The following is a 7,431-nucleotide window of genomic DNA, read 5'->3' as shown; positions in this document are numbered from 1 at the left end:
TATTTTAAAAGTTTTTATATTATCCACTTTCAGACATGAGACAGAAGTTAAAGGAGATGTAACAGTCTGATGAGAGCATACATCTGATGTTCCATCAGAGATTCTCAAGCTTTCCGTAAAGAGCCAGATAATAAATTTTTTTTGAACTGTGGTGTAGGAGAAGACTCTTGAGAGTCCCTTGGACAGCAAGGAAATCCAGCCAGTCCATCCTAAAGGAAATCAGTCCTGAATATTCATTGGAAGGATGGATGCTGAAGCTGAAACTCCAATACTTTGGCCACCTGATGCGAAGAACTGACTCATTGGAAAAGACCCTGATGTTGGGAAAGATTGAAGGCAGGAGGAGAAGGGGGCGACAGAGAATGAGATGGTTGGATGGCATCACCAACTTTATGGACATGAGTTTGAGTATGTTCTGGGAGTTGGTGATGGACAGGGAGGCCTGGCGTGCTGCAGTCTATGGTGTTGCAAAGTCTATGGGGACACAACTGAGCAACTGAACTGAACCAAACTGAATAAATTTTTTAAATTTTGTAGGCTGTTTTCTATTGACACTACTTGAGGCTGCTGTTTTACCTTGACAGCAAAAGTAGACAAGTTCTCAACAAATGAGTATCACTGTGTTTCAGAATCTTTATGGACATGACATTTTGAATTTCATGAAGTTTTCATGGGGTAAATGGGTATGTCTGAATTTATTTCTATGTCTGAATTTGGAGGCTCCGGTGGGGTACATTGTTACTCGATAAAATTCATGTTTGAGGCATTGTCCATGACACATGCTAACACCTGATGGGTTCTAGACTCTTTCTGATACTTGGGGGATCCAGAGTTTGTTCCTAATAAGATTCATATCTTGAAAAGAACACTTTCAATGTACAGAGTTATCAGGTAACTCAGCAATCAAGTACCCACAGAAATAGAAGGAAACCAAGAGATGAAGTGGTCAGCTCTGTAAGGAAAGTCAACATAGCCTGTGTCCTTAATCATGACTTAACTCATTCAAGACTGTTTACCTCAGAATCATTGCTGCTTCAACAGGAAGGAGTAGGGAAAAAAAAAAAAAAAAACTTGGAAAAATAAAACATTTTTGAGTGAGAGGAAAGGAAACCCACAGTTAATTTAATTCAAAGTATTGGGTTCAGTGAGGATGAGCATAGTAGGTTCCTTTACTTAAGACAAATGTTTGTTTAGAGTTAAAGCAGGAGCTGGAAAACCTTAAGGTAAATGAAATTCACATTTTCAGAGATGTACAAGCAAAGGTCTGGAGGCAGAGAAAAAGAAGCAACTAACATGGGAGGCCTCTGAGAAATTTGTATGCAGGTCAGGAAGCAAAAGTTAGAACTGGATGTGGAACAACACAGTGGTTCCAAATAGGAAAAGGAGTTCGTCAAGGCTGTATATTGTCACCCTGTTTATTTAACTTATATGCAGAGTACATCATGAGAAACGCTGGACTGGAAGAAACACAAGCTGGAATCAAGAGTGCTGGGAGAAATAATCAATAACCTCAGATATGCAGATGACACCACCCTTATGGCAGAAAGTGAAGAGGAAATAATAAGCCTCTTGATGAAAGGGAAAGTGGAGAGTGAAAAAGTTGGCTTAAAGCTCAACATTCAGAAAACGAAGATCATGGCATCCAGTCCCATCACTTCATGGGAAATAGATGGGGAAACAGTGGAAACAGTGTCAGACTTTATTTTTCTGGGCTCCCAAATCACTACAGATGGTGACTGCAGCCATGAAATTAAAAGACGCTTACTCCTTGGAAGGAAAGTTATGACCAACCTAGATAGCATATTGAAAAGCAGAGACATTACTTTGCCAACAAAGGTCTGTCTAGTCAAGGCTATGGTTTCTCCTGTGGTCATGTATGGATGTGAGAGTTGGACTGTGAAGAAGGCTGAGCGCCGAAGAATTGATGCTTTTGAACTGTGGTGTTGGAGAAGACTCTTGAGAGTCCCTTGGACTGCAAGGAGATCCAACCAGTCCATTCTGAAGGAGATCAGCCCTGAGCTTTCGTTGGAAGGAATGATGCTAAAGCTGAAACTCCAGTACTTTGGCCACCTCATGCGAAGAGTTGACTCATTGGAAGAGACTCTGATGCTGGGAGGGATTGGGAGCAGGAGGAGAAGGGGACGACAGAGGATGAGATGGCTGGATGGCATCACTGACTTGATGGACATGCATCTGAGTGAACTCCGGGAGTTGGTGATGGACAGGGAGGCCTGGCGTGCTGCGATTCATGGGGCCGCAAAGAGTCGGACACGACTGAGCGACTGATCTGATCTGATCTGATCTGAACATGGGAGGCAGGCCGGATGGGAATCAGTGAAGATTTTACAGAGAAGATGGTGTTTTAGTGAAGCTTTGCAGGATTAGTATTTCAGCAGATAGAGAAGGAGACTAGCGAGCCATCTGGCCAAGGCTCAGGCATGAAGATACATTGGGTGTGGAGAAATACAGCGGGAAAGTGGCTTTCATCATTAAATAGAGGGTTGATTTCAAAATCCTACGTGTTCTGGTAAGATGGAGTAGATGTACCTTTCCTTCAGTCAGTTCAGTCACTCAGTTGTGTCCAACTCTGCGACTCCATGAACTGCAGCATGCCAGGCTTCCCAACTCCCAAGGCTTGCTCAAAGACATGTACATCGAGTTGGTGATGCCATCCAACCATCTCATCCTCTGTTGTCCCCTTCTCCTCCCGCCTTCAATCTTTCCCAGTATCAAGGTGTTTTCCAGTGAGTCAGTTCTTTGCATCAGGTGGTCAACGTATTGGAGTTTCAGCTTCAATATCTGTCCTTCCAATGAATATTCAGGACTGATTTCCTTTAGGATGGACTGGTTGGATCTCCTTGCTGTCCAAGGGACTCTCAAGAGTCTCCTCCAACACCACAGTTCAAAAGCATCAATTCTTTGGCGCTCAGCTTTCTTTATAGTCCAACTCTCACATCCACACATGGAAAAACCATAGCCTTGACTAGAGGGACCCTTGGTACTCTGTATGCTATGATTCTCTGATTTTACCTGCCTCTTGGCTTTTTTGGCAAACGTCTTTGCTTTTTAATATGTTGTCTAGTTACGTTATGTTTTGTATTAACTGTGTAACTAAACCCTGAACGTGTAAAGCAAGACTCTGAAAGATGGAGAGAAGAAAACAGACTAGCTAGATTCAAGGAAACCTAGTGGTGAGTCCCCTGGATTTTGTTTTTTCCTCACATTTCCAGACTTGGATCTGAAGAAGCTGGCAACCTACAAATACCACAGGGGGCAGACAAAAAAGCCCAACAAAAGCCTATGTTTCTATCCAAAGGAGTAGGAAACAGGCAGCCTAAAAAGACAGTATTCCAGCCAAGTATCACAGAAAAAACTATGACCTTACTCTTCCCTGTCTCCCCACTACTCCCCTCTCCAAGCAGAGACTTCGTGGAGAAACTAGACTTCCATTCCACCAGGCTGTAAAGAGATTTCCCAAGCCCCTCTCTCCAGGTTAGTGCCAGTGAAGGCTGAGTAGAGCTGAGACTTTTATCCCTGCTGCTGCTGCTGCTGCTAAGTCACTTCAGTCGTGTCTGACTCTGTGCGACCCCATAGATGGCAGCCCATGAGGCTCTGCCATCCCTGGGACTCTCCAGGCAAGAACACTGGAGTGGGTTGCCATTTCCTTCTCCAATGCATGAAAGTGAAAAGTGAAAGTGAAGTCGCTCAGTCGTGTCTGACTCTTTGCGACCCCATGGACTGTAGCCTACCAGGCCCCTCTGTCCATGGGATTTTCCAGGCAAGAGTACTGGAGTGGGTTGCCATTGCTTTCATCCCTAGGTAGTAAGTAACACCTCTTCCTATTCTCTGTGGTGTCAGTGGAGACCTTGGGAACTCTGGACTCCCACACTCACCTGGTAGATATGAAACACTATTCCACCTAACTGCTGGGGTGATATCAGAGGAAGCCTAGAGGAAATTCAGGATTTTTATTATCTCCCAGCAGTAACAAAGACACCTCCACAATGGTGTCATTGGAGACCAAAAGCATGAGGGATTTTTTTTCAGTGTTCACCATAAGAATCTAATTGATCTCTTAGAGGTAAAACTCATGAAAGTGTGCCCCCGTTCACTAAAACCAAAACTGAGACCTCAGGGGGAATGTTTTTTTTTTTCTTTTTTCTTAAGTTAGTCCTCATTGATTCTCCAGCAATTCCTCAATTACTATTTAAGTGTTACTACCCGTTGCTGGTCCCAGCAGTGGCTTCTGCTCCTGGTACTCTGTATGCTATGATTCTCTGATTTTACCTGCCTCTTAGCTTTTTTGGGGAGTGAAGTGAGTGAAAGTCACTCAGTCATGTCTGACTCTTTGTGACCCCATGGACTGAATTCTCCAGGCCAGAATACTGGAGTGGGTAGCCTTTCCTTTCTCCAGGGGATCTTCCCAATCCAGGGATCAAACCCAGGTCTCCTGCATTCCAGGTGGATTCTTGACCAGCTGAGCCACAAGGGAAGCCCTTGGGGAGGAGAGGTGGCTATTTTCCCTGTGACTTCAATTCTCTTGTTTACTTAAGAAGACTTGGTGTTCAATTTGTTCTGATTTTTTTCTTGTTTTGAGGATGACAGTTCCCAAACTCTTGACGTTTTGGAGTGGAAATTGGAAGTTCATTTAGTTTATTTTTTCTTTCTTTTCCTCAGACTGGATGGGTAATCTCAATTGACCTATCTTCAAGTCTACTAGTTCTTTCTTCTGTCTGCTCAAATCATTTGTTGAACCCCTCCAGTGAATTTTTCTTTTTTTCATATTCTCATACTTTCCTTTAGTTCTTTAGAAGTGGTGTGTTTTAGACATGTTTAAAATAGCTGATTTAAAGTCTTTGTCAAGCAGAGCCAACACCTGGGCTTCTTCAGGGAAAGTTTTTATTGATTTCTTGCCTCCTCCTCATTTTATGGGCCATACTTTCCTCTTTCTTTGCACGTCTTGCCTTTTATTGAAAAATGCACATTTAAAATAACATAGAGTTCCCTGATTGCCTAGTGGTTAGGATTCCAGGCTTTTATCACATGGCCTGGGTTCGGTCCCTGGTTAGGGAACGGAGATCCCACAGGTCACATGCTGTGTCCCCCCTACTCCCCCAAAAGCAAGATAAAACACTGTAATACAATATGGCAACTCTGGAAATCAGGTTCTTCCCATTTTCCAAGTTTTGTTATACTTGTTTAGTGACTTTTCTCAACTAATTCTGTATAAAGTCAGTATTCTTTGTCATGTGTGAACACTGAAGTCTTTATTGATTAGCTTAATAGGCAGCTAATGATTGGACAGGTGAAGTCACTCAGTCATATCTGACTCCTTGTGACCCCATGGACTGTAGCCTGTCAGGCTCCTCTGTCAATGGAATTTTCCAAGCAAGGATACTGGAGTGGGTTGTCATTTCCTTCTCCAGGGAATCTTCCCAACCCAGGAATCGACCCCAGGTCTCCTGCACTGCAGGCAGCCTCTTTACCATCTGAGCCACCAGCATCCAGTGTACTGCCCAGTCTTTCATGAGGGGCTCTGTGTGCATACTGGGGCATGCCTTCAGTAGTATCAGCCAAGAAGTTGAAAACTGCTTTTACCTTTAATTTCCTGCTTGGAAAAAGGTCAGCTGGGATATAATACACAGGGCCATCTCATGTCTTTCTGGAGAATACTCATAACTCTGCATGCACACAGCTCTACATATGTGCACAGCCTTTAGATTTGTTCAAAACCTCTATGGATCTAATTCACCAGTTTTTTCATAAAGAAGGCTAAGCACCAAAGAATTGATGCTTTCAAATGTGGTGTTGGTGAAGACTCTTGAATATCCCTTGGACTGTAAGAAGATCAAACCAGTCAATCCTAAAGGAAATCAACCCTGAATGTTCATTGGAAAGACTTTTGCTGAAGCTGAAGCTCCAATAGTTTGACTACCTAATGCAAAGAGCCAACTCATTGGAAAAGACCCTGATGCTGGGAAAGACTGAAGACAGGAGGAGAAGGGGATGACAGAGGATGAGATCACTGACTCAATGGACATGAGTATGAGCAAACTCCGGGAGACTGGAGGACAGAGGAGCCTGGCATGCTACAGTCCATAGGATCACAAAGAGTCAGACATGACTTTGCAACTGACCAACAACAATCATTTGCCCCAAATATTATCCACTGCTCAGAGAGCCAGGAAGTGAAAACTTTTTGCCGAAAGTTCTGTGAGAAGACTTCTTGCACTGAGTGGACTCCAAGTTGGGTCAAATACAGATAGCTTTTGCAAGCGAGGTCTTTCAGAAAAACAGCAGATGAGTCAGATAATGACAGTTCTTGAGAATGAGGCTTTGAAAGAGCTCTACTTCTATTCTGCTCCATCTGGTTGGCTGCACTGGAATCAGGGCTGTTGAAAATAAGGCTTCCATGGAGCTGGAGAATGAACGATGAAACAGTGCCACAAAGCATGCAAGTGTGCTATTCATACTGAAATTCAGTTCTTAAATATTCCTTGAGCTGCTGAAAGCTTATAGTTAGTATTCAGAGTGAGAAAAACCTGATTCTGACCATTTTTTTTTGGTCAGATTTTCATTGCTTTTATAAAGGAGAGAATTTTCAGAGATCTTATGCCACCATTTTTGGTGATAACTCCCTTGCTGTTTGTAACCTCATAAAGGATTTGGCCAGAGCAACAAGGACTAACCCTTTGTAGTTAAATTCTTTCATTTAATGGAACCAGCTTTGTTGATGTGAGTACCTTGAAATCATAGAACCCCGATTTAAAAGATATCCTGATATTCAAATTGCTTTTTGAAATCTTTTTGTCTTAACCATGAAGTATGATAATATTCTGAAGTCAGTGAACCTATGCTTGCTAAGTTGTTTCAGTCATGTTCAACTCTTTGTGACTCCATGGACCGTAGCCTACCAGGCTCCTCTGTCCATGGGATTCTCCAGGCAAGAATACTGGAGTGGGTTGCTGTGCCCTCCTCCAGTGAACTTATATCTGAATCCTACTAAGTGGCTACAAGTATATACTTAAGTGGCTACAAGTATATACTACTTCCTTGTGTTGCTAAAACAGAGTCTAAGTAGCCTTCTATAATTGTACTTTTAGAAATATTGACCATTTTTAGATATTAGCCTCCCCACATCACTGTCTTTTTATTATATTGAACCCCCAGATTTGCTTTTGATTAACAGTCAAACCTTAAAAAAGTCCTCTGAGAGAAACAGAACCTGAAAATGTGATTTTGAAATGAAATGATTTAAAATAGTATTTGGGCATTTACATGTCCATTGGTACCACAAAAATCTGAACATGGGATGGAATTCAGAACTCCATGAAAGAGAGCTGATGTCCAAAGAGTTGATGTCACACAGCTTATGGCCTGATTGGCACGGAAGTTGGAGCTGGACAGTTGACTCTCCATTCTGCTCTGGTG

This window comes from Bos grunniens, chromosome 26 (assembly GCF_055505025.1).
Source record: "Bos grunniens cultivar Pamir isolate PY7600 chromosome 26, Bosgru_T2T1.0, whole genome shotgun sequence".
Classification (NCBI taxonomy): domain Eukaryota; kingdom Metazoa; phylum Chordata; class Mammalia; order Artiodactyla; family Bovidae; genus Bos; species Bos grunniens.
This window is presented reverse-complemented; position numbering follows the sequence as displayed.